We start from the raw sequence: 27,128 nt of genomic DNA, 5'->3' as shown, positions 1-27,128 counted from the left end.
GGATGGGACAGGAGGCTCCTCCACCTGTTGATCAAGGTTTGCCAAAATGGCGCTCTCCAGATGTTGTTGGGCTACAGCTCCCATCAGGAGCCATTGCCATTGATCAGAATTGATGGGACAGCAACATTTGGAGGACACCATTTTGGCTACCTGTGCTCCTGGTGAAAGACTCACCTTGGGGAAGCTCCCATCTTTTGGACCTGCTTGAGGCAGACTCTCTCCAATAGCTATTGATGTGCATTTCCCCTTAGTAGATACAATAAAAGGTGAGTCAGTTTTAGGCACAATTCAGTTACTGTTTCATGAATGTTATGTTCATGATGTGAAAGATGCATACCTGGGTGTACCTTTACGTGGGAGAAAGCAAAATATGTTAGAGTTAGTGGTGTGTGGATGCATTATTTAAGTGCAATTCTCAGCTAGCTGTTGTGATAGAGGGATAGACAGATATATTCCTCCTCTGTTTTAATTCATTTGCATCACCTTCATTTGGAAAAAGCTCTGTGGTTACTGTGCTACTTTCCAAAGTGAAAAGAGACAAGAGAAAAACTGGAGGCTGCTACTATGGTTACAGAGAGAGAGAGTCTGTGTGGGCGTGTTTCATAGTGGTACTTAGGTGCACCACGAAAGTAATGGATTTATAAATAAGTCATGTCATACAACCGTTCTTCCAGCTTACTCCCAAGACAAGATGATTGGGAAGGAATACTCTATGCAATTCAATTCTTATTCAGTTTAGGTTGTTCTTTGTAGGAGGGGGGCCAAGCGATCCTACACATCAATTTATGCCGTGGAAAGGGGATGTGCGCTCTCTTGTATCCTATACCCACTCAACCCGAGTGAAGGAAGAAACTCACAATGCAGAAAATCAGAAAATTGCATTCCATTACTTTTGTTTGCCTGCCAAATTCTGAACCAGCTGAAGTCTCTGAACCGTCTTCAGAGGTAGCCCCACTCATAATGCATTGCAGTAATCTGATCTAGCGGTTACCAGAGCATAGATGATAGAAGTCAGGCTATCCCTGTCCAGATAGGGGCACAGCTGGGCCACCCACTGAAGCTTATGGAAAGCACTTTTGGCCAAGGCAACCGAAACCTCAAGCAACAGCAAAGGATCCAGGAGTACCCTCAAGCTACATACCCGCTACTGCGGAGAGAGTGTAACCCCATCAAGAGCAGACAGCCTTCTACCCATCCAGTCTAGGGATCCTCCCACTAACAGTGCCTCAGTTTGGATTGAGCCTCAGTTTATTGGCTGTCATTCAGTCCATTACTTGAGGTAAGACACCAGTCCAGCACATCCGCTGACACACCAGCAGATGCAAAGGAAAAGTAGAGCAGTGTGTCATCAACATATTGCTGACAACGTACTCCAGAGCTCCCGATGACCCCACTCAGCGGTTTCATGTATATGTTAAAACAGCATAGGGGCTAAAATCAAATTATGAGGACCCCAAAGTGAAGTCTCCACAGGGCCAAAGAGCACTCTGCCCAAGCATCACCCTCTGGAAATGACCATCCAAGTAGGACCAGAACCACTGCAAAGCAGGGCCACCCACCTGCAACTCAGACAGTTGCTCCAGAAGGACACCATAGTCAATGGTATTGAAATCCACTGAGAGGTTGAAGATAATTATGAATCCTATCACCTGGATAAAATAAGGAGTTTTTACATAGGCTTGCTTATTTTGTGTAATGTACTTTTGATAGCTGTGGAGAAGACCACGGAGCTAACAGGATGCTGAGGCGCTTCATCTCATGCACTGCAAACCACACTTTGTGCCATTGTCCAAGCAGTTTCAGACCTATATGTGTAGCCATAAGGGCTAGAAACTTGAGTTTTCTAAAAATTCCTTAATGAAAGTTGGGCTTCTCAAAATGCTAATCCTATCTGTAATACCACATTCTGCACCTATACAGAGGAACTGTAAAGCACATGGCCCTGACTATAGACCACCTGTTTTGCAGAAAAGTGCTTCACACCAATTTAGGCAGTGGGAACTGAGTTAAGCCATTGCCATTCAGCTGAAATTGCTCTTGTGTTCATTCCATAATGGCTCAGGGTGGTGCTACATATTTTTTCCTCCCCATGCCTCCAAATGCATGTAGGGCTCTTTGTTTTCAGTGCTTGAAGCCAAGTAAGTGAAGTCGTGCAGCAGAATAGGGTCAACCCACAGGTGTTCTTATCTGAACAAAACCGCCCCAAGTGGTCCCCATCCGTTCCTAAGCTTTAGTGAGGCACTTTGCTGCTAAGGTTTCTTTAGTTTTACACAATGAAAATTCAGGTTGTTTTGCTGGCATGTGATGTAAAGTTTTAGTGTAGCAACACAAGACTGCAGAAATAAAAATCAATCATAGTCCAATTAATACAGCATGTCAGTTGCACCCATTAATGCTTCTTATTTCCAGCTCTGTTTTGGTTTTATTTTCACAGTGCTTTTTAAAAAAATGGATTTTTAAAATATTATTATTAATTGATCAGCCATCCTTCATCAGAATGGTTGCTGGGTGGAAGTACAGTGTATACTGAGGCTATGTATAAAGGACAATTGAATATATATATATATATATATATATATATATATATATATATATATATATTTAAAAATCACTAAAAACAGGAACAATAGTAGTACATTTAAGCCTGAACAATTTGGTTACTTACTAATGCTGACAGGTCTTCATATTCCAGTAAAAACTACCCAGTGAGGAGGCAATCTGAACCTCCTGGGGGAAGACACTGAAAAGGCCCTGCCATGAGCCACCATAGCCCAAGTGTCACTTAACAACTTAACACATTCTGAATGAAATTATACACAAATAACCCTTTGCTTACCATGATAAATCCTATTGGCCCTGATGGTTATATAGCTGTTAAAGGCACAATTTCCCTCAATACCAATCTACCATACAGTTTTGGTGAAGCTTTCCCCATAACTGTATTTGCATGCTAGGAAAGGCTTAACTCTGTTTCTCCCCAGTGCCAACCCTAAACCAAAGCTCAGGCTGCCATCCTGTATCCACTTACCTGGAAGTTAGCATCACTGCCTGGTGTTCAAACAATTCACTTATCAATCATAGCTCCTATTTAACTCATGGACTGAAAAAAACAACAACACCTGGTTGTAACTAGGCTAGTTCATTTAACAGAAATCATTCAGAAGAGTACCTGCACATCTTGCTTCCTACTTTTCTTTCTAGGGGGACTAGAAATGTACTTTTAATAAATATTGAAGCTCAGAGTCTTAGGGTTGTGTCTGGGAATGTCAATGAAAATCTTTGCCCACAGGCACCAGGTTGGCAGTCCCTGAATTAATTAGCCTCCTGTAAGACTGTTGAGGGACACGGGTGGTGCTGTGGGTTAAACCACAGAGCCTAGGACTTGCCGATCAGAAGGTTGGTGGTTCGAATCCGCACTACGGGGTGAGCTCCCGTTGCTCGGTCCCTGCTCCTGCCAACCTAGCAATTCGAAAGCACGTCAAAGTACAAGTAGATAAATAGGTACCGCTCTGGCAGGAAGGTAAACGGCGTTTCTGTGCGCTGCTCTGGTTCGCCAGAAGCGGCTTAGTCATGCTGGCCACATGACCCGGAAGCTGTACGCCGGCTCCCTCAGCCAGTAAAGCAAGATGAGCGCTGCAACCCCAGAGTCGTCCGTGACTGGACCTTACAGTCAGAGGTCCCTTTACCTTTTAAGACTGTTGAGTCCAGATCCTAAAATTATTTAATCGAACCACTGACAGCAGATGCTTCATGAAGCTTGAATGTTATTACCTGTATTCTGGAACTCCCTGCTCATAGAAATACATAAAGCCTGCTCTGTTGTAAAGATTATACAGACCTTTCTCTTCTAGCAGATGAGAGAGTAATTGATTTATTTTAAAGCTAGTGATACAACTTACCTGGAGATTAACTTCTATTTTTTATTAATTTATATCTCCGTGCTGTTTTTAATATTTTGATTACATACTTTTGCTATTTTAAAAAATATTTTGGCTTAGGATTTGTATTATTGTATGTCATTAAGGTTCTAAGTCACAACAAGAGATCAGCTGACCCATATGGCAAGATAAAAAAATTAAAAGCAAATGTCTGCTGCTATCAGAGAAATGTGTGTCCCATTTCCTGGTGGTGCCACAGGTGGTGGTAAGGAGGCCAAAGAAGGATGGTGTGACTTAACCTTGTTAGGCCACAAAAAGTCTAAAGGCCATGCCAAGTCATTAGCAAAACTGACTGGGGTGACATATCCATTTCTGCTCCCAAATGCAGGAGATAAATTAGGTCTATTACTTGAAACAGTTCTTCCCACCATGGTAAAATCTGTTTACCAGTTTCTTTTATTATCTGGATGGTATTTCCTAGTTCCAGTTTTCCTAGTTCTTGGCTGCGTAGACTGACGAGTATAAGTGATTTGCACATACAAAACTGGTCTAGAAATTTGGTAGCTGCAGAGGGTCTTTTTAGCTGTGCCATTAACAGCAGCCTGATGTGTGCTAGAAGATAAACATTATTATCTCCATTAAAAGCTTCACCTGTAACATTCTACATCAAGCTACAATTAACAGTGCAGCAGCAGCAAGTCAGGCCATTTTTTCTGTTTAGTTGGCAACCCTACTGTAGCACTCAGTTGCCAACTTCACAGTGCTGCCAACTTAAAAGTCTTTTTAAAATAAGAGAAATAAGGAAAGGAAACCATGCACAAAAGCATTCAGAGAGTTTATGAAATGCTCTTGAAATCTCTGCTCTTTTAAGGAACAGTGTGAAAGAACTGAATAGAGCAGCAAGCCGGAAAGGATCTTATTCCCCAAGAGTGAGACTTGGTATACCTACAAATCTTCACACAGTGTGAATTTAGCAGCAGATGGAAGAGGAGAAGTTACAAGGTCAGGATAAAGATCCACTGAGGTTTCTCTTAGAAGCAAGTGGTAGACAGTGCCTGAAATAAGGAGCAGCAATAGAAAAGGTAAGAAAAAACACACACACACAGAGAGAGAGAGAGAGCGAGAGAGAGAGGTTTAGTTACTTTCGCTTACCTGGATTGCCAAGTTTCTTTCTGAAAGGCATGTTGAAGTTCAGCCGCTGTAATTTTCTTTTCCCCACCATGATCAATATGAAACAAGATCTGTACTCCAGGAAATTTATCACTTGCTAATGAAAATCATAATGTAGGAATCCTTAAGGGCTGCTTTCCGCTTCTAACAATGGCAGTGTCAGGACATGTTGATTGTATGGCAGTATTAACCTATGGGAAAGGTGTACACATATGAAAATTAAGCCCAGTGAAAATTGTCATGATACCTTCCATCCCTTGAAGTAGCCTGTTGATCTATCAAAATGTTCCCAACACCTGTTGAGAGAGCTAGAATGAGGGTATGCAGACATGGGGAATATTGTGTTAGTTTTCCTGATTATAATGCTAGCACTTCTGTCCTGTTCATGAATATTCCTTTCACCCTGCTGCGCTTGTTGCATTATGGAACTCTGGCTTTTTGACCTATATTTAGCACGTCACGCTAACTTTCACATTGGCAGGCATAGAGTGGCACAATGAATGTCATAGAACAACATTGCTACTCCCCCACCCTTTTTCACATGTCCTTTCTTCTGTTCTCCCCATGATTCACTCATGAAAATGTCAGAAAATAACCATATACTAGTATACAGCCCCAAATGCCATCAGTTTTCTCCTGCTATTTTCTGGGTGAGTGGGGGTTGCAAATGGTTTATTTCCAGAAGCAGTTAACACAGAAATGCTTAAACTCAGTGCTTAAACTTCCACTATATTCTGCTAGATTTCCAGAAGTGATTTGTACATTGGGTGGAAGCTAAAATATAATGTGGAAACTAATAGTTAGAGGAATGTCGGGGAAATGGAATAAACGGCCTTGTGAATGGAGTCAATAATTGCTCATGGGTAATAAAGAAGGCAGAAGGCAAGAATATGGTCAAAGTTTCTTCATAATTCCCAGTTCATAAGAACTTCTCTTGGGTTGCCCCCTCACCTCTGCCATTTCCTTACATTGTAAAATTTTAGTTTTGACACAGCAGCAGTGAGAGGAGGGTAAGGAATTGCATTATTTCTTGGTACCACAGAGGTTTTAAAAAGACAGGCACCATCTCCATCTTCCCACTTGCTATCCCTGCAAGTGATAGATCTGCTGAGTTAAATGCAGTGCAGCACTATAGAACTTACACATCCAACAATTTACCTCAATCCCTTAAAGAGCAAGTGGCCTTCAAGAGCTGGCACTTTGATGCCATTGTCATTGTGTGGATGTTGCAACCCCGCCCCCCCATGGCTTGCATGAAATAAACACTTGGCTGGAAGTAGCCTTGCTCATAGTAACCCTCCTGTACCAGGATGTGTATGGACCAAGTTGGAACTGTGAAGATGAATTGCAGCATAGGGAATGTTGAAAGTGAGAGGAGTCGGGATGACTTCAACAAGGCTTGACTTTTGCCTGATTAGAGGTTGCGCTAGGTGTCTTTTCTCCATTTCACCATCTTCCAGTCAGTTCAGCTAGAAGGGTGGACATCAAATTACATCTTCATCAGTCTGAACTTGAACAAGAGACCCCACTTACTCATCTGAAAACAAACAAATAAATTGCATGTAACATGTCCAGCTAGATTATAGAACTCTGATTAATTATCTAAAAGCAAGTTAATAGGAGCTGAGAAACACCTCTCTGGAGAAGACTTGATGTGCTAGCCATGTTACTGACCTCTGTCGTCTGCTTCTTGTTTATACAAAACAAGAATGCTCTGTTGCTATGGTAACTCCTTTTTATGGGCTCAGAATTTACAAAGTACTATATATCTTTCCTATATGATAGATAGACAGAGACAAATGATACAAAGGTAGACTTGCAGATCAGTGCATGAAACAATAAATAAGCTTGCAAGGTGAGCACGTAATCACATAAGGCAGAACAGACCCTGCACACAATATTGAAATATATCAGTGTTATTCTCCCTGTACGTGTTATTAAGCCGGCATTTATCTCCTGAGAATATTTGACTTGGGGTTTTTTGTTTGTTTTGTTTTTGCCAATGGCTTGTGTGTAGGTATATATGTATTATATACAGCTACAATGCATTATAGTTCTATAACACTTTATTGTTTGCTCAATAAACCTTTGGAGCTGCCTAATTTATTAGCAGGATTCATTCAAACCAGGTGGAGTATCATGACTGGGTTGCACAGCAGCTATGCTAGTGCTGTCCTACATAAGAACATAGGAAGCTGCCTTATACTGAATCTGACCATTGGTCCTCTGCTTCCTTATGCTTTCATTAATCAGCTTAATTCTCAGGGCACTTTATAATGTAAGTGGGTGCTAGGTTTTGAGTTCACTGTAGTGTTGCAAAGTGCTGAAGTGTGTGTGTGTTTCCTTCTAGTAAGCCATGTGTGGGAAACCTCTTGCCTGTGCACCAAATTAGACACAGCAAAGGTTCTAATTTGGCCCATGAGGCTCTGTTTTGCAAGTCATACCTACCTGTCCCATGCCTGTTACATAATGATGTCAGGTGTGCAACAAGTAAAGATGCAGCTGCAAAGGAATGTTTGGGAGCCTCTGAGTGTGTGCTCTATGATTCCTTGAGCAACTGAGGCTTTAAATTTGGCACCAACTGGAAGACCCTCTGAGATTGGTTTCTTATGGGAGCTCCTTTTCAGGAGATTCCTGCCAAGTGCTATATGACTTTGGTTCTGTATCTGTAAGGAATCCTTCTATTTATGCTTTGGGATTCCCTGCATATTAACAGTAGTAGGAAACCCTTGCTTTACTGTTTTACACATCTGCATAAAAACTGTTGCAGAGCCAGAAATCCACCTAGACATATAGTCTAATTACATATACGTTGTTTTAATATTTTTGCTGCTTTTTATATGTGTATTACTGATAATTGTTTTATATTATTTTATACATACTGCTTAGAGATTTATTACAGTTTACATTTTTTTCTAAATAAAGGTAAGATAAGTATGACACAAACCCTGCACCCCCTCACCCCCTCTGATGATTTTACCAAAATTTTCTTACCCTTTCGATAATTTTCAAATGCAGTTTCTTTTCTCATTACTTGATGGAGAATGGTTGGAAAAAATGCTGGATTTGTTGTTGTTCCACAGTGCTGCTTATTGCCCAGTTAATCAGGACAGATGCCTTTTTATTGCTCCTCTCGAAAAATACAGCTCCCTGTATCTGGCAGTTTTCTCACTCTTCCCTGCTTACAGACGAAGTCCTGCACAGCTAACGGCAATTGCTTTTGGCAGCTGTCACACATTGCTGCAGAGTGTAGTGTTGAGACTGAGAATTTGTAGGGAATGTTAACTGTAGTCGTCTCTTGTAAGACCAAAACTGATGCCAAATCTGACAAAACCTAGCGAAAGCCCAGTTTCTTCATGACTCAGGTTTGGAGTTTCAGTTTTCTGCATAGGTGCCTTAGTTTATAATGATATATGGTATCCAGTTCAATGTGGACAGAGAAAAAAGTATTTCATTTTAGTGTTTTCCTCCAGCATATTTATAATTATCAAATTAATTATGGCTCAATTGTTAATTATTATTATTATTTTATTATGTATGTTCACAGACCCAGGATCCTATACCATAAGAAGTGGTTTATAAATGATGTACCCTTCTTTTCCTCCAAATGAAAACCCAAAGTGGCTTTATTATGTATGTTTATTCACACACACAGTTACCTCTCTTAATTTAGGCAGGGGCACTGTTGCCTTTAACAACTGTGTGGCAGAGAGAAATTCATCAGGGGGAGTATTCCCATCTCTATGCTGGAAAAAATATTCACCATATGAATCACTGCCTGTCACATAGCAATTTATACAGGGATCCTGGCAGGGAAAAAGTGGACAAGACCTCTTAGAAATAAAGCAAGCAGCTGTTCAAAGAACACAGAAGGGCAATTTTTTTGTATTGCTCGGTCTTAGTCTAACATTTGCAGCAAGACTAGCTATTGTAAATGCATGGGAAGATGGCAGTTACTGCAGATCATGACCTCTCTGCAGTTGAAGCAATTGGTAGGGTGTCTTCAGAAAGCACCTTAGAAATCCCTTCTGCTGTTACCTTAGTGCTGTAGAAGTTGCAGCTGTGGTGTTTCAGTATCACAGAGGAGGCTGTGGCATCTCCAAGAAGCAGAGCATGGAGGAGTAGGTGGTACCAGGGATATTATGGTCATCCAGGGGGTCAGTGAACCAAGGCCACCAGGTATTACGGTCCCCCAACTCCGAATTTAAGATAGAAGCTAAATCACCTCTAAGTCCAAGAGAGCTCTGGCTCATAAACATACAGACACTGGACCAAGGTCCCTTTCCTATAGTTCTGCTATAGCTCAGCAGTGATCAGACTAGTAAAGCTTGCTTATATGGAATCATTTGCTTCTCCCGCAAACCCATTCTCCTGGTCTCCAGCTCATGCTCCATAAGTGTCTTCTCCATCAGTGTTTCATGTTCCAGTTGCTTACCCTCAGCTGAAACTCTTGCCCTTTGTCTCACGCCAAAGACTGCCACACTTATCAGGCACAAGCCTTAAATGGTAGCTGTAGTGGTGGGAGAAAAAACCCCAGACACGCAGAGCCCAAAGTCAACTTCTTTCCATCAAACACACCAGCTGTCATTCTCTAGTTTTATGGAGGCATAATAAGGCAAGCTTGGTGAAATCAAGGGGTTAGAAAAAAATGCCAAATGTCAACAACACCAAGGTTCATCAGTGGTCTGGGGAATAAAAGAGTTTTCATTAACCTCTTCACTTCAGTCATTTGTTAGTTGACTGAAACATTTGCTTGTTTATAGTTCTATAAACTTCATCTGAAAGCTATAATGGAAGGTCAGAAGAGTTCCTTATTTCAATGAGTATTGAAAAGTGAAGAGGCTGAAGTATGCTTTTCACACATTGACACGCCGAGCACTTAACATTTGCGCCATTTCCAGATGATTCAGCATCATTGGTAGCCACTGATGGCCCAGTGATGACCCTGAAGGAGCGTCTCCACCCCCATCATTCAGCCTGGATACTGAGGTCCAGCTCCGAGAACCTTTTGGTGGTTCCCTCACTGCGAGAAGTGAGGTTACAGGGAACCAGGCAGAGGGCCTTCTCAGTAGTGGTGCCCACCCTGTGGAATGCCCTCCCATCAGATGTCAAGGAAATAAACAACTCTCTGACTTTTAGAAGACATCTGAAGGCAACCCTGTATCAGGAAATTTTTAATGTCTAATGTTTTACAATTTTTTATGTGCTGTCAGCCGCCTAGAGTGACTGGGGAAACCCAGCCAGATGGGTGGGATATAAATTTCTCTCTCTCTCTCTCTCTCTCTCTCTCTCTCTCTCTCTCTCTCTCCCCCCCCCCACACACACACACACACGATTGTTGCCACCAGGCTCTGCTCTGCTTAATAGCAGAGGTAGTCTCTGTTCATATCCCCTTGCAGACCATGTACTGAGCTTTCACTGTCTTTTTACATTACTAATTCCAGGCTGCAAACACAACAGTCTACTTTTTTGATGTCCTTATTCCTACATTGGTAGATTGAAAATCTAACGTACACTGGCAACATAAAATTCAATCACGTTTGATTGAAAACAACATAACAAGAGAGAGCCCATAAGTATTTGCCTGCTAAATCTCATATTCCATTCATGTGTTTATTCATCCTCATTTCTCCAAAAGAACTTCTTTCACCCAAGTGAAAATGAATCACCAATCTCTTCTGTCAGACAATTTAAAAAGCAACCTTTCTTGCAGGTTTTGCAGTGATCAAATCTACTTTGTTTTAAATGTTAATAAGCATTAGTAATCAATTGACATTGCAAGTAGATGGCAGTAAGTTCCTATTCCAGAAATGTAGCATATATTGAATTAATCAAATCTCTTTCCAGGAGAGAAGGGTGAGTTAAAGGTCCTACATTAGCCAGCCCTAGAAGAAAACTTTAATTACTTTCTTTGAACAAAATTAACATTTTTGATGTGTTCTTTGTTAATTTATGAATCCTCCTGAGATCCAGAGAAGCTTTCCAGTGCAATTCTTTGTTGCTGATGTGATTAAATGTTAGAGGTTCCACATTTTTTTAGCCAACGGTTCAATTGCATGTTAATGCTAGGGTTTTTTTGCAGTTATAAGCATTCTCAGTTTAAACATATTGCCAATCGACATAGAGGATGTGAACAGTTGCCATCCACTATATTGAAAATTGGTTGGGCACAAAAAAGTGCAGTATCATGTGATTCCTAGTACTGGATCTCTCCATGGAAGCAATTGGAGTGGATGCCGTTATTGATGCTGGATCCAAGGAAACAGTGGGTTGATGACAATCTAAGGACAGAAGGGAGAGGGCTAACCTGTCCTCCTCCTCCCACCTCAAATTAGTGAGTGAAGAGGCTTGGGTTGGCTTTAATTCCTACTAAATATGATTAGTATATCAAAATTAGTGGCTGGACAGACTATATTGCTGCAATGATGTATCTCTACATTAGGACCTACATGTTATGAAGATGGATACACAGCACCTTCTCCACGTTTATGGCCATCAATTTTTAGTTTAAAAAATATTTTACATATTAAAATATTCACAATAATCATATTCAAAATGGACACTATGTGTTTGTGTGTGTATATATACACACAATTATGCTCCTTTAGTTCTGTACTAGGAAGTTTTATATGTATCTAGGAAAACCCCTGACAATAGGGCCACCCTGCATCCTATTACTCTGTTGCAATGTGAGACTCCTTTCTTCCCTGAGGAGACAGATAAACATAGTGGCCCTCGAAAGACAAACCTGACCTAAGTAGCTTGATGGTTATTTAAGCAGTTCAGATCTAATACTTTCTGGTACATTGGCAAGGAAATGGTTGTGTGTATGCCCTGCGGTAGCTTCCTTTTAGAATCTCTTCACCTTTAGACGAGAGGTTGAGACATCTTTATTTTATTTTTTCAAATTTAGAAGAGTATCATCAACACAGGAAGACCTATCCTTGTGGGATGAGGATCTATACATCTTCATTTGTGGGTTACTTTAATATAATTAACAGGCCGTGTTTAGTAAATATGCTGCTACAGCAAAAGTCATAGAGGACTTGCCATAAATTAATCTCAATCTGAAGTTCCCATTGATTTAAAAACCACAGGGGAAGTAATTAAAATGATTGCTCTGAAGTGATGGTATAGAGATTATCTCTATGTTAAAATATTACATCCAACATTATATTCAAATGGGGAAAATGACTTTATCTGTTGTTGTTTTTAAGGTGTAAATTACCCTAACATCTAACTGTTCCAGTTCTGTACAGAGTAGCTAATAGAGGAACTCCTTGCCTGGCACCGCAGTTGGCTCCAACTCACATCAATCCCCACCAGCATAGCCAATGGTAAAAGGTGATAGGAATTGTAATCCGAAACATATAGAGTGCATCAGATTTGGGGGGAGGGTAGCCTCAATGCTAAGAAACCACAGTGCATATGTGTGTATTGTGTGCACATTATGTGTATTTGACTTGCCTTGTAGCATCTGACTTCTCACCTGCTTTTGAAATTAGTGGCTTAATTGCCCCATTTGGTTCCTGCTTTCTCCTTGTGGCTCATATGAGACTGAATTGTGTTGGCTCTACTGTTGTCCACCAGGCCTTGCTGCTAGGCTCCACCACTAGTTACAGGGACTCATGCACAGGAATGTCCCTATTTTCATCTGAAAACCTTTAAAAATATGGTATACAGTACAGCTTCACTGAAATCAGCTTATCCATCCAATTGTAGATACCTTGAAAACAGTTATAAATTGCAGATGCCTTGAAAGCTGTTGAGATCACTAAAAAAAATCAGGCACACTGAATTGTTATAGCAAATATCTGAAATTTGGTGAGTGTTGCTATTCATGTGATTGCTGCCAGTCCAAGTAACCTTTAGTGATTATCCTAAAATTCAGTACACTAATGGTGAATGTGGACAGTCCCATAAATGTGATTGTAAGCATTTAGTAATCTGAAAAGTGGGGGCATTAATATATCTTATTTTATGTGTTCAAAAAAATGATTTGAGGTCACCAGCATTCCCATGACCACAGCCACCAAAGTTTGGACATTTGCATTGGCATAGTTCACATTGAGAAGAGGAGCGTTCAGATGACCTCCATGTGTTCAAAGACTGCATGCATCATGAGTCTGCCCCCCAGTCCAGCTCTCTGCATGTGTGTAGAAAGGGTGTACTGCTTCTACTTGGCCCCACAGTGCACTTCTGAGGTGGGGAAGCCACTACTTTTCTACCCTAGATGTCTCTGAGCAAACGCTTACCTGATATTGGTGTGAATCACAAGGGCAGGGCCAAGGAATGAGGCCAGTGCATCCCCACAATCCATTTCTACATAGTTTCCTGCCTTCACATGTAGCACCCGTGAATGAATTTTTCAGTTGAGGAGCATTCAGTCATGCAATCCCCCCACCCCCACTTACAGTCTGAAATGTTGTAGCTCAGACACAGGTTTACCACCTCAGAAATTGGCCGTAAGGTCAGGACAACTGGGGGTTGTTAACAATCCCTGTGACATTTTGTTTTCAGAGCCATATTTATTTCCCAAGACTGACTTTTAAATATGTCCTACCAGAGTCCTAAGCTCACGAGGAACAAAGTAGAGGTGGGGGAAGTTAAAAATAAGGTATGTGGAGTTGTGGGTTAGCGTGTGCGTGTATAGGGCTTTCTGTTCAGCACACTCCATTTAAAGCTTGTTCATAAATCAAGCACTCACCTCTCAATACGCAGCTGAAAACATGTTATACGTCGGACTTTGTTTCGTCAAGAATCACTGCTCTCTCTCACAGGCCTTCAGGTGAACGTCGGCAAGACTTCGTGGAAAGCAGTAACAAGGCAACCCCCTCAGGGCCCACTGCTAGGACCAAATCCTATTTAACATCTCTGTTAGTGACGTGGAAAGGAAAATGAGGCTTAATTGCCAGATGATAGGAATTGGCAGCATGCCCATTGTTTGGAGCAGCCACACCAGAGGAATTTATATTTGGCCTTGAGATGACATGCAGTTTTTCTCTCCAGCCTCCATTACATGCCAGCGAGTGAATGGCAGTGAGAAGAAAAAGTTTCCAGAAGACTAAAACACTAATCAGCAATCTCAAAAATACAATGGCTGCTTTAAATAAATAACACATTTTTTCAGTAAACATATTTTCATTTTTCTTGGTTTTTTAGTATGCATTTATAGTGACTGCTAGATTATTCGAGTTGAAAGTATTTCTCTGCTGCATAATCAGTAAGGCTTTTTAACTTATTATTACTTTTACTTAAAAGTAAAATAGATCAATAAAGAAACTTTTGAAGTAATGAGATGTCAGCATTGACATCGTCTCCGCAGAAAGCAAAATAATGCTATTATTGGAATAATTTGTCACAACTATTTTTAATGAGCTTGGTGGGGGCTCTTCAAGGCTGATGGCACACAATAAAGTACAGTACAGGTGTGGCTTTCTGTCTGCCATTAGATATTGGTTGCATTCACATGTAACAGCGAGCCAAACATCCTGGATTACCACAGTTCAGCAATGGGCAAGCAGTATGCTGGTGTACGCTGACATGTCATTTCCATTTCACTGTTCCTCTGGCACAAGCAGGATAAACAAACCAGGAATCTTTGTCTTCACATTACTGTATGTCACAATGTTAGACTATACCACTGTACATCTGAGCAAGAAATCATGGTTTCTTGCTGCCTAGCAAGCCACATCCCTATATCATGGTGTGTTGCTGGCTTTCTGATTGTGGCTTTTTAAGAAGTAATAAAACAAAATCCCTTGCTTCCTTCTGTACATTGCAGTGAAATTAGAATAAGATCCAATGGGAGATCCTTGATGCCTTACTTGTATCCAGTGTTTTTCTTCTAGAAAAAAAGGGTGCTGGGACTGTACCCCCTTGAGTACCCCAGAAGAAAGCACTGCTTGCAGCCAAGATTAGCCTGCAAACATAATTCTTCAAACACAGGTGACAATATTCAGAACTCTGTGTGAATACATAGTTTTTTAAAATTATATTTTGAGTTCTCGATGTCTCTGTGTACCATTTCAGTTTCATAGGTGTGATTGTTTTATGTCCTGCTATTAGATGAAATAATCAGAATTGCTCCAGGCAGCACCCCACACGTGTTTGTGTGAGGCAAAATCCTTCAGAGAATTGCAAATGCTGGGATTTCCTAATCATCACCATTAAACATGTGAGATAATGTGCTTGAGGTTACGTCACCTAGTTGAACACTATTGTGAGGGAGGTAGCATATTTGGCATTCTTGAATAAGAGAGGTTTGAAATTTACTGTTTCTGTTGTGCAAAGCAAAAGCAAAGGCAGCCATGTTGGCTCACCTTTTAAAAAATCATATCAGGGAAATACCTAACCCTGTTGGCCAATCAAAATGTCACAAAATCATCATATATATTTGACTGTTGGTGAAGCTATCTCCATTTGCACCTTATAAGAATCTTATGATGGAGGAAAACAGAGGAGGTAGCAAACATTCAGATCACCTTATATTAGGTGCTATTCAAGTTATTCTTATGCGCTTGGAATAGTAGGTGCCAGTGTTGCTCATTTCCAGGCTCTCAGATGTATGTGAGTAAGTGTGCACAGAATAACTCATTAGATCCTAGGGGTATGGAGTAGGTCTAAAAGGCATTTGCTTCTTGTGTATATAATATATGTGGATACATATATTTGTATCTGGCTACAGATTCAGACAGGAAGCTAAAAGTGTAAAGAGCTTAGCTGTGCAACCCTCTGCATACTTACTAGGGAGTAAGTTCCACTGTGGTCAGTGGGATTTATTTCTGAGGAAACATGCTTTGAATTTTGCTGCACACAAAGACATCAAACAAAACTAAACACACCAATTAGTGGGTTAGCTTTTCAGCACAGGCAAGGTCTTTTTGGTGGGGAGGGGGATAAGGAGGCACAGAGAAATGATGCTCGAGCAGTGTGTATTTGCCAAAATTCTATGTGAAACTATGTTTGCAAGTGTCAGTTAAAATGCCTCCTGTTTACTGATCAAATATATTCTCTGTTTTCTACTTCTGCTTGCAGTTTATGACAGATGTATATAAGACTGCAGAAGGGCAATTCCTGAGCTTAATTGCACCAACCAGCCACCTCATTCATCCTTCAGAAACAAAAGCAATGTTTGTTAGAGCTTAATTAGCATAATATATTGCAGTTATTACATTCAGAAAGCTACAGACATCTTCCTTGGAGGGGGTAAATAGGATCCTGATAATTGGGTTTCAAACAACAAATTGAAAGCTGCATTTAATAATGCATAGGATGCAAATATAGAGAGCCCCACCAACCCCTTCATGTCTGGCCACGTGGGTCTTTTTAGTTATAATGAATTGAATGTGCCTTGTGGTAACACTGAAATTGCTTTTTTTTTAGTACTTGTTTAGTATAAAAATCATAATCTAAAGACAAATATTAATTTTATATTTCCAGTATTATTCAGTGCTTTAAAGAAATCTGCTGCTTTTGAGAAAAAATAAAATGGATTCCTACAGCTAATGTAATGAACATATAAGTTATTCTGTGGTTTGCTTTCAGCATTCAGCAGACAGCTAGAGAGAGGGAAATGGCTTTATCCTCTGCAGTTTATAGCTGCGATAGATATTTATGTATACCATCAGATCTGACTATTTTCCTGCTCAAAGCTTATTTAAGGGCACAGATAATAATTTGCAACATTCCAGAATTTAAACCATGGATCTTCTGGGATGCATATATTTCATTTAGAGATTAAAATCTTCATTCTGGAGTAATGCTGGGCAACATGTGATTACCCACCACCCCACCACATTTGATGGTTGCACCACATTTATGTCTCCGAGAATTCAATTATGTACCAATAAATCTAATCCGAATGGTTGCAGAAGCAAGTCTGAAAATATAGCACTGAACTTCAGGTGCATGTTGTTTTCACAGAGGTCAGATCCCTTTCTCGAGGAGTTTACAATTTAACATTCGATGAAGGGGTAACAGGATGAAGGGTAGAGCAGTGGAAGCAGGACTAAAGAATGCAGAAAGAAGGTGCATTATATCTGTTACACATCCTTAAGCACCGTAGAGCATGAGAAAACTAAAGGATTGAGCCAAAGGCCTCATAAAAAAATAGGGGTTTTTAAGTTAGAATGGCAGTAACTACCAGAGATGGCTCTAGGCACTTGTTCTGAGAGGCACTTGAAGCAAGGGATTCATGGGCTTTTCAAACACACTCGAACTCAGGACGCAAGGGAGAAATGCGCTAAGAGGAAGGCACGCTTGGCAAATCCACACCGTGATCAACTCCTGCCCGGAAACCAATGTCCACACTGTGGAAGGAGATGTGGATCCAGAATTGGCCTCCACAGTCACTTATGGACTCATTGTTAAAACTGTGTTTATGGAAGACAATCTTACTCGGCTACGAGTGATCGCAGAAGAAGAAGAAGAAGAAGAAGAAGAAAAAGAAGAAGAAGAAGAAGAAGAAGAAGAAGAAGAAGAAGAAGAAGAAGACGACGACATAGTGGAGTCTTTCAAGGGAGCAGGAGAGGTTCAGATGGTAGAAGGTTATGAAGCTCAAGGAATCAAGACAATGGACATGGGTATATTGGGTTATAAGAGTGGAGAGATAAGAGGGTGGGGAGGCCTTGGAGGGCTTTGAAGGAAAGGACAAGGAGCTTGTGCTAGATCCAGAAATGTGGACAGGAAGCCATATAATCAAAGTGGCAAGAGAGGTGAGTGTTTTTGGCAACTGTTGGACAGTAGTGGATGGCAGGAAGACATGGATGGGGGACAGCGTTGCTCACCTGGCTTCCCAAGGCTGAGTATCATAGTCAGTTACCAAGAGGGGGAAAGATGAAGTGCCACACCACTGCTTGCTATTGGCCCTCAGTAGATGTGATGGGAACAACATGAGACAACAGAAGATCAGAAAGATTAGTATAGTCTAGCGAAAGATTGCCAGTGTTCACTTTTTCTTCTTCTAAACCTTGGTGAATTCCTCACTTCACTTCTAATTTTGAAGACTGAGAAATGTAATATTAAAAACTATGTGCCCAGAATTTAAAATGTCGCTGGTGAGAAACTTTAAAGTGCTTATTGCTATTTTGGTTGTAGGAGTTCAGGTGAGACTTTTTTATTTTTATTTTTTTAAAAAAATAATTTTTATTAACTGGCCAATCACATCAAATTAAATCACATCACATAATTCCAAATTACAAAGCCAAATTTTTAAATTTTGTTGGGGGAACCCATACTTCAAGATCCAAAGGGGGATTCAAATCATCTTCTTATTACTGGGTTAATGTCCAAATCAGTCCCAATCAGTCCAGACAAAGTTCATAATTCTATCCAGTCTTATCTTGGTGTTTCCACATCATATCTTGTTCATATAATTTCTATTTTTCCTTTACGATCTCTTCTGTTAGTCTCCTTAAGCCGATAAGCAAAATAATAATCCTGTGTGGATTTCCCGTTCCTCCACTAAGTCCAGATGGTTTCCATATATCTCCTTCGTAGATAGCATCGCTCTTTCCATCATGAATTTGGCATTTGTCGCTCTTAAGTCCCACCGAGAAGTTGATCCACGATATGTAAACAACTCTATTTCTCTCTTTCTCCTCCCAGACCCAAGAGCTCCAACAATGCCTCCCAAAATGGCGACGGCATTTTTAACTGCGTCATTCCAAAACTCTTAGCTTTCCAGCTTCATCTTGAAACATTGCTTTGGTTCGAAAGTTTATCTCCACACAGCCTTAAATCCACAGCTTAAGTCCTTAATTTCTAACTCATTAGGGGAGGGGATTCTTGTTAAATCACATAAGAAAAAGGAAGGCAGGTTTCCCCCCCCCCTCAGTCATTTGTCGTACCATATCTTGACGTATCTTCTCATATTTTATTCTTGTCTTGTTATCAGAGATCTCTTCTGTCAGCAGTCTTTACTCCCCTTTTTCCTTGAAGCATGTGCAATTTATCTCGTCCAAATTGTTTCTTTTGAAGATGCTTGCAACTAGCGGCGCGAATCAGGGACGGCGTCCAGGAGTGCCGGAATCCCACAGGAGGGCTTTGTGCCTAGTGCCCCCACCCCCACAAATTCGGGGGTGGTATAGGGCACAGCAGGCAAGGGCCATCCTAGGGGGGGTTAAGGAGGCTAATTACCCCCATCATAGCCTCCAAATTACCTCGTGTGGGTCGGAGAGATGTTATTGTTAGCCATCTTCCGATGCACCACCTAGTGGCCCTGAGACTTTTTTATTTTTAAAGTAGAAAAATTATGAGAGAAGTGTGTTTAAATTTAGTGCAGCACATCCAAGAATGTTTTGAATGCAGAAATTGTGGAATGCATTTCTTAAAATTCCATTAGTGTCCCTTGCAAAAAGGCATTTTGTTTTTCAAAAGCACTCTACATAATTATTATGTTCAAATCGCTTGGCTCAGTACTGCTGCCATGCAAGCTAAAAACACAGTTGTGGAACAGCTTGTTACACCCAGTAGAGTACTCTCTTGCTGGGGTTGTGGGAAGAGTTTTAAAGATGCTATACTTTGATATGAATGCTGCATTCAAATCTACATAGTGCTACTGAAATGTAGCCCTATAGGATTCCCTTTCTAAAACAGACCACCTCTGAGAGTGGAAAAGAAGAATTTGTTCAGAATTTTGATAGGTAGCAAGGCTCTGAAATCTTCAAAGAACCTTCCTCTTGTAGCATCTTAAAGACTTAAGAAAATAATTATAACGTAAGTTTTTGTAGACTTGATTCTGTTTTATAAAATATATAGAATTTTAGCTGCTTTCATTATGATATACAGTAATATAACTCGAGTTAAAATGAAAAGAAGGGAGAAATTATGAAGTGTTTTAACCCTAATGCATAGGATCAGGCTGCAATCCAGTATAATTGCTCACCAGCGTGTGGAGGCTGCAATGGCATGTGCAGTGGGGGGATTGAGTTAAAACTAGGGAGTTATATTAAAAATTATCTGAGGACTGTAAGCTGAGCTCCTCTGCATCCAATAAAGACAAGATAGAAAGATCTGTAGACAGCCAGTATATGTTTTATACAGAGGGTTTTTTTCAACTGGAATGTTCTAGAACTCAGTTCCGGCACCTCTCAGGTGGACGTCATTGCCATTATAAGAGAACAAGGGAGGCGTTCATGGTGAGTTCTGGCATCTCTTTTTCTAGAAAAAGAGCACTGGGTTTATCAATCATGGGTGCAATCCAGAGAAGAACTGATTTGCTTAAATCCTATTGATTTACATATACTTAGCTTTGACTTAATCAACGTAGATTTCTCAGGATTTAAGTGTACCTATATTAGTCTGATTTACACTCCATATACACATAGGTATAACTTTTAGGTGCTTCAGGAGTCCTTTTGAGATGAAAGGTGCTACATAAGCAAAATATTAATCATCCTTTTATATAATCATTATTTATATAAGGGCAGACTCGTCCCACCTGATTGCACACAGTCTGTACTGGTTAATTTCAAAGATGTTGAAACACCATCACAGAATGAATTTAAATTACTGACAGAAGCTAATTTGTATTTTTATATTTTCAGTAAAACCACATAATTACTTCGTTGTGTAACTTAATAAAGATGATGTGCTAGAATTAATAAAGAATAAATTAGTGGATTTCATAGAACAAAACAGGGATTCTGATATTGGCTGTTCAGTGACTAGAATAATAAGTGAGAGTGAAATAGCAATGTCATTGGTTTTATACCTAATTATCAGTGTCTGCTGAAAAATACCCTGTAGGACCAAAGATACCACTGGCTTTCCCCCTACTTTTAATTCCATGAAATATTTCATTTTTGTTAACCCAATTTAAATTATGTTTGCATAGAAGGGATTGTGAATTTTGTTTCTGGAAGCTACAGTCATTATTATGGAAATAGTCCAGGATAGCCTTTGGCTGGAATCAAATAATCTTTATTTTATTTTTTAAGATTTGAAAATGGTTTGAGAGAGGTTTTCCTTCTCATTCCAGAGATGGACCCAGGGCTTCAGCAGAACCGTCAGCTGTGGTGACACAAAAATTCCTCAGAGTTTCAAGGATTCCATAGGAATCCATTAGTCTCTGGTGGGTGAACCATCCAAATAGTCTCTCATACCTGTAAAGTTTTATGTTACTGAGTGTCTGAACAACTGCAGGATCCCCACATCCTTCAAATTGAGGAGCAGGTCCCTCCGAGCACATGCTCAGCCCAAGTTTTAGTATATGGGCTGTGCTCACAGTATCTTTTCTTTGTTGTTGTTGTTGTTTAGTCGTTTAGTCGTGTCCGACTCTTCGTGACCCCATGGACCAGAGCACGCCAGGCACTTCTGTCTTCCACTGCCTCCCGCAGTTTGGTCAAACTCATGCTGGTAGCTTCGAGAACACTGTCCAACCATCTTGTCCTCTGTTGTCCCCTTCTCCTTGTGCCCTCCATCTTTCCCAACATCAGGGTCTTTTCCAGGGAGTCTTCTCTTCTCATAAGGTGGCCAAAGTATTGGAGCCTCAGCTTCACGATCTGTCCTTCCAGTGAGCACTCAGGGCTGATTTCCTTAAGAATGGATAGGTTTGATCTTCTTGCAGTCCATGGGACTCTCAGGAGTCTCCTCCAGCACCATAATTCAATAGCATCAATTCTTCAGCGATCAGCCTTAGTAGAAGATAAAAAATCAAGAAAAAAATAACTTCTGCTTACGTCTCCACTCACCTGCTTATCCTTGTTCCAGAAACCCAAATCACAAAATAAAGCTGTCCTTTTTGCAACATGGTTGGGGGGGAAAAGTACAATATGATGAAATTTATCAATAAAGTAAAGCTGTAATGACCAATGCACACACACACACACCACTTTTAGAATCTGAGAACTAGTCAATAGTTTAAACACATTTAATTTGCATGTTACATTGAGGGTTTTTTTGGGGGGGGATTGTGCAAAGAGTTAGCAATTTTGTTTGTAAAAGAAACACCATTTTATACTGTTTTTTTGAATGTTGTGGTGAGACCTTGGAGTTACTAACAAAATAGTAGCTTATATAGAACTTAGTACAGTCATACCTCATGTTACGTCCGCTTCATGTTACGTTCTTTCAGGTTATGTCCCGTGGCAACCCGGAAATACCGCAAAGGGTTACTTCCAGGTTTCGCCGCTCGCGCATGCGCGAACGTGCAAAATGAAATCACACGCATGCGCAGAAGTGGCAAATCGCAACCAGTGCATGCACAGACGCGTCGCTGCGGGTCACGCTCTTTTCATGTTGCAAACAGGCCTCCAGAACAGATCCCGTTCACACCCAGAGGTACTATAATAAGTCAGCTTATTTTTGATGCCTACTCTTGGCTTCAGGTTTAGGGCTATAGGGCTATAGGGATCCATATCAGAAAGCGGGGTGGGGAGTGGGTGGGTGGGTGTAAATATAGCTGTTCCCTTCAATCTAGAACAACTGTGGAGGATGACACTTTTCTCTAGGGCAGATATGTGGCATGTGTGACCATTGAAGGATATGCTGACAGGAGGAAGAATAGAAGCCTCTGCTTGATTCTCACAAGGAGCTGCCTAAACCATAGCTTCCAGTTGGGGTGGAAACCTTTCCAGAGCAGGCTCTGGTGATCCTGAGCTATTATGGAAACACATGGAGTATGTGCCCAACAGGCCATTCCTGGAACCTAAGCCTTCCTTGAGACCCCCTTTGCATGACTGCAGGCCTTGTAGCAGATGCAAGGAGACCTAGTACATCTTGAGAGGCATCCCGTGGGTTAGGCCTCCTCATCGGCTCTGAGGTGTCCAACATTGCCTTGGAGGTTCGGGGCCCCTTGAGGCCACATTGGACGTCTTCTCTACTATATTAGATCTTTCTAGATCCTGCAATTTTGCTCTGGACTTGTGTCAGAATAGAATAGATCCGCTGCACTTTGTTCTGCCCAGTCTTGTCAGAGTGGAACCATTAGGCAAAATTATATTGTGTTAGAGCACAATATAATAAAGGAATATTATCATTGGGAATTCATGGCATGACAGTAATTGATTTTTATCTCCTACAAATTCAATATGTGTGTGTTTATTTGCAATTCTCTTGTGCTGTGCTACCATTATCAGCAGACCATTTGAAGGTTGGATTCATAGGCTAGTTGTATGCAGTGTGAACAAGATTTTCTTTGAGTATTTTGGCAGCAATTAATAACATTGTGGCTATGACTTCTCAGCTTTGCTCTGAGTTGCCTGCAATCAGGAGCCAGCTGGTTATCTTTTCAGTTTCACCAGCTGTAATGTGGGATTGCAGATTATGAATACCTGGCAACAGGATTAAAAGCCAACCCTCAAAAAGAAATAAGGAGTGGGTTTACCATTTGGTCAATTATAATTTATACAGTGGTACCTCGGGTTACATACGCTTCAGGTTACAGACTCCACTAACCCAGAAATATTACCTTGGGTTAAGAACTTTGCTTCAGGATGAGAACAGAAATTGTGCAGCGGCAGCAGGAGGCCCCATTAGCTAAAGTGGTACCTCAGGTTAAGAACAGTTTCAGGTTAAGAATGGACCTCCGGAACGAATTAAGTACTTAACCCGAGGTACCACTGTACAGTATAGGTGGAAGGAGGAGCCTCCACTGCAAAAGATCTTCAGGGGAGTGCTATTTTCACCCTTCCCCTCCCCTTTAGTGGGATGTAAGAGTCCTTATGCATACAGAAAGGTAAGAACTCATCCTTCCTTGTCATTTCATGTACTAGAAATAATAATTAAACTATTTAAAAACAGCTACAAAGCTGTTCTGGCAGCAAGAGAGAGAAGTGTGTTGCTTGTTATAGGGTGAGTGTCTGGAATAGTAAAAAGAAAACATACTCCCTGGTATATTGTTTCTAAGGACTGTTTTCACCTTTCTTAGGGTACAGTGGCTTGAACCACTACAAAAAAAAGTTTAAATGGTATGACAAGTGGCCATGGTGGTGCAGAAAAATGAGAGGGACTCAATGCATTTACGTTTACAGTCAGAATGTTAATGTGAACTAACCATCACCATCTCTCAGCTTCACCTATCTCTCAAGTTTCTTGTAAAGATAACAGCATGTATATTGGCCCGATTTCCTCAGAGGAAGGGTCGGATACAAATACGATAAACGAAAATATAATAAGCTTATTTTGGAAGAGGGGTGATAGGAAGGCTGTGAGCTGTATATACTCTACTCTAAATGTGCATTGAAGAAGTAGACCACAGCTGGCCTCAGTGGAAATGTTATCATAATAGGAAATCAATTCTGAATTACGCCATATGACGTTAGCTGCGCTTTCATCTTTCACTATGATTAGCAAGCACAGCTTCGCTAATGTTTAAACTTTTGAACAAGGCCAGCAATATGAAAATGTCCATAACGGAGGGGAGGGGACAGAGAGTTGCTTGTAGAATTCCATGACAGTAGAAAGCTCCCCCCCCCACCGCCCCCAATTCATACGCTGCATTGATTTGTTACAATAAGTTAAACTGAACAACTAATCAATACTATTGATTCATTATACAGGTTCAATTGTACTTTCCTTTCATTATGAAACACTGCTGGCAATAATGAACATTCCAGTAAACGGAAGAACTCCCCCCCCCCCCAGTTATTTGGCTTTGTTTTTCTCTAGGGAGCCCTTTTCTGAGCCGGGCTGCTCTCTTGCAAGAATAACCACAGCTTTTTCTAATGCTGTATTAATGCTAACTATCTCCAGGGCTATCCAAGCATAGGAAAAGTAAGGCGCCAGCCTTGCTGAGGGAGGATGCACATGCTGCCTGAGGAAGGAGGCTTTACATTATGTTGTTTTGTGGCAGCAGTCTTGGAGTGGGGTGGGGGTGGGGGTGGGGAGGACACTCTCCTGGTGGACTCTCAAAGTGGCTTAAATAGGTGGGGGAGATAAATTTGGCGACAGGCTTCAAGGGGAACCCATGGAGCAAATGCAACTACTTTTCCTCAGCGAGGAGCCTGAAACCTTCATAGAGTCAGAGCTAAGAAATACTGATGATGATGATGATGATTTAATTGCATCATTTGTGTAAAAGGTGTTTTATGTGTGTAACAGGCAGCTGGTTGTCCACTGTGAGAACAGGATGCTGGACTAGATGGGCCATTGGCCTGATCTTATGTTCTTATTAACCAACACAAGGTAAAAATAATAAATCAAAGGATATTTGCTTTAATTTTCATATTGCAGGGGTGAGTGTGATGCAGCAGAGGAAGCTGAGGGAAAGGAAGGGAGAAGCAAATTGTAACACAACAACGGAGAGAGTGATGAGGGGAGGAAAGGAAGAATGGGGGCAAACTCTGTTACATGCGTACTCTAGTGTCCTTTTTGTCTGGAATGAAGAACGAGGGTTAAGTTTGGAGAAAGCGAGAGAGATGCTGCACCACAGAGATACCTTGACAAACAGCAATTCAAACCACCACAAGAGTGCTCTCTGGGGGTGATGTCATCTGGCTAGTTCAGTCACATCATTATCACCTCAAGAAAACCACAGCATCTGGAAAGAATGTGAATTGCTGTTTTATTTTCACATCTAATATAAGAATACCTTTATTGTCATTGTACAACCTGTGTACAATGAAATTGAACAAGCCTCCCCCCCCAAACACTCAATCTCTTATCGAACAACACACCACCTCACAAGTCAATTTCGCTATGTTATTTTTCGTTCAACAGCCTAACAGCCGACGGATAGAAGCTATTTTTTAGCCTGTTGGTACGGCTGATTATACTTCTATATCTCCTGCCTGAGGGTAGAAGATTAAAGAGGTGATGGCTGGGGTGTGAGTCATCCCTGAGAATTTCCCCCGCTCTCCTAAGACAACGATCCCTTGCAATGTCATCTAGCAGGCTCAAGGGACAGCCCATGATATCATGTGCTGTATTCACCACCCTCTATAGAGACTTCCTGTCCGTGGCTGTCAGGCAAGCATACCACACTGTGATACAATATGAAAGGACACTTTCTATTGTGGACCAGTAAAAGGAGTTCATCAGTTGTTTAACATTATTCGTTCTCAAGACCCTGAGGAAATGGAGTCTCTGTTGGGCCTTTCTGACCACCTGAGTTATGTTGATTTTCCAAGTGAGGTCCTCACTAAGGTAAACTCCCAGGAATCTAGGCATCCAAGTGCTTGAGACAGACTCTGTTGTACACTTAAAAGGTGCCAACATTTACCGTATTGGCCTGAATATAAGCCTCACTTTCTCCCCAAATTCCCACTATGAAAAGTTAGTGTGGCTTATATTCACGACCTCATGGTATGCGGCCAGGAGCGCGGCAAAGCCTCACTTAGTGCCCCACACTTAGTCCCCAGTCCTCTCCCCCAAGGCCAGGTAGGGAGAGAGCGAGGAAGGGGAAAGGCCGCTGGCAACGCAGCACAACTTCCCCCTCCCCGCCCAGTATGCAGCCAGGAGCAGCGATGAATAGAGCGGCTTATATTTGGGTATTTTTTCTTTTTTTTCTCCCCCCCCTCCAATTTTAAAGATGCGGCTTATATACAGGTGTGGCTTATATTTGGTCCAATACGGTAAAAACAGCAACAACTTTACAGATGGGGGCAGGGAAGGAGTGTCAGTATCCATTTCCAGGGCTGGAACCACCATTAGGTAGACTGGGCAGCCATCTTGGGCAGGTGGTGTGTGTCTTGTTTTATACATGGAATGCAGGAGATATCTTTGCCTCAGGCAGCAAAGTGTCTTGTCCTGGCCCTGTCTGCTCCGGACTTACATCTATTTATTAGACTGTCTGTAGAGAGTCCCCATGAGTATACACATGTAGGTCGTTCTCTGTGTGACAGCTCCCCATTGCACAGAGAGAACCCTTTTGTCTTTACAGCTGTGCAGATGGGGGGCTTTCTACATGTGGGTCAGGGGGGTAGAGCCTTCTACCATGATGATGCTTTCCTCCACATGTAGGCATTTGCCCTCACTGAGCATCTGTAAGGTGTCTTCCATTTATAACTGTAAAGTTAGTTTCTCTAGATAAAAAATAATTCTTTTCTCTCATTACAATCCAGCCTGCAAAAGTAATATAAATAAAATTTCCCTTAAAAGCTCCAAGATTGCTGACTGGGACTTAACTGTTATGCTTCA

General features: G+C 41.2%; 1 protein-coding gene across 19 annotated transcripts in view; it reads left to right on the top strand.

Moving 5' to 3' along the window:
- KALRN (kalirin RhoGEF kinase) overlaps window positions 1-27,128 on the top strand; it is a 512,792-nt gene that overhangs the window by 165,595 nt on the left and 320,069 nt on the right. Inside the window, exon 1 of one of the 19 annotated variants that reach the window (XM_083583659.1) lies at window positions 25,973-26,135. The exons of the other annotated variants lie outside the window; for them this stretch is intronic. The gene's annotated coding sequence lies outside the window, so the exon portion shown is untranslated. Of the gene's footprint in view, window positions 1-25,972; window positions 26,136-27,128 lie in introns of those variants that run through there. 19 annotated transcript variants of the gene reach the window in all.

The sequence above is a fragment of the Podarcis filfolensis genome, assembly GCF_964270895.1.
Source record: "Podarcis filfolensis genome assembly, chromosome: 1".
Classification (NCBI taxonomy): Eukaryota; Metazoa; Chordata; class Lepidosauria; order Squamata; family Lacertidae; genus Podarcis; species Podarcis filfolensis.
This window is presented reverse-complemented; position numbering and strand designations above follow the sequence as displayed.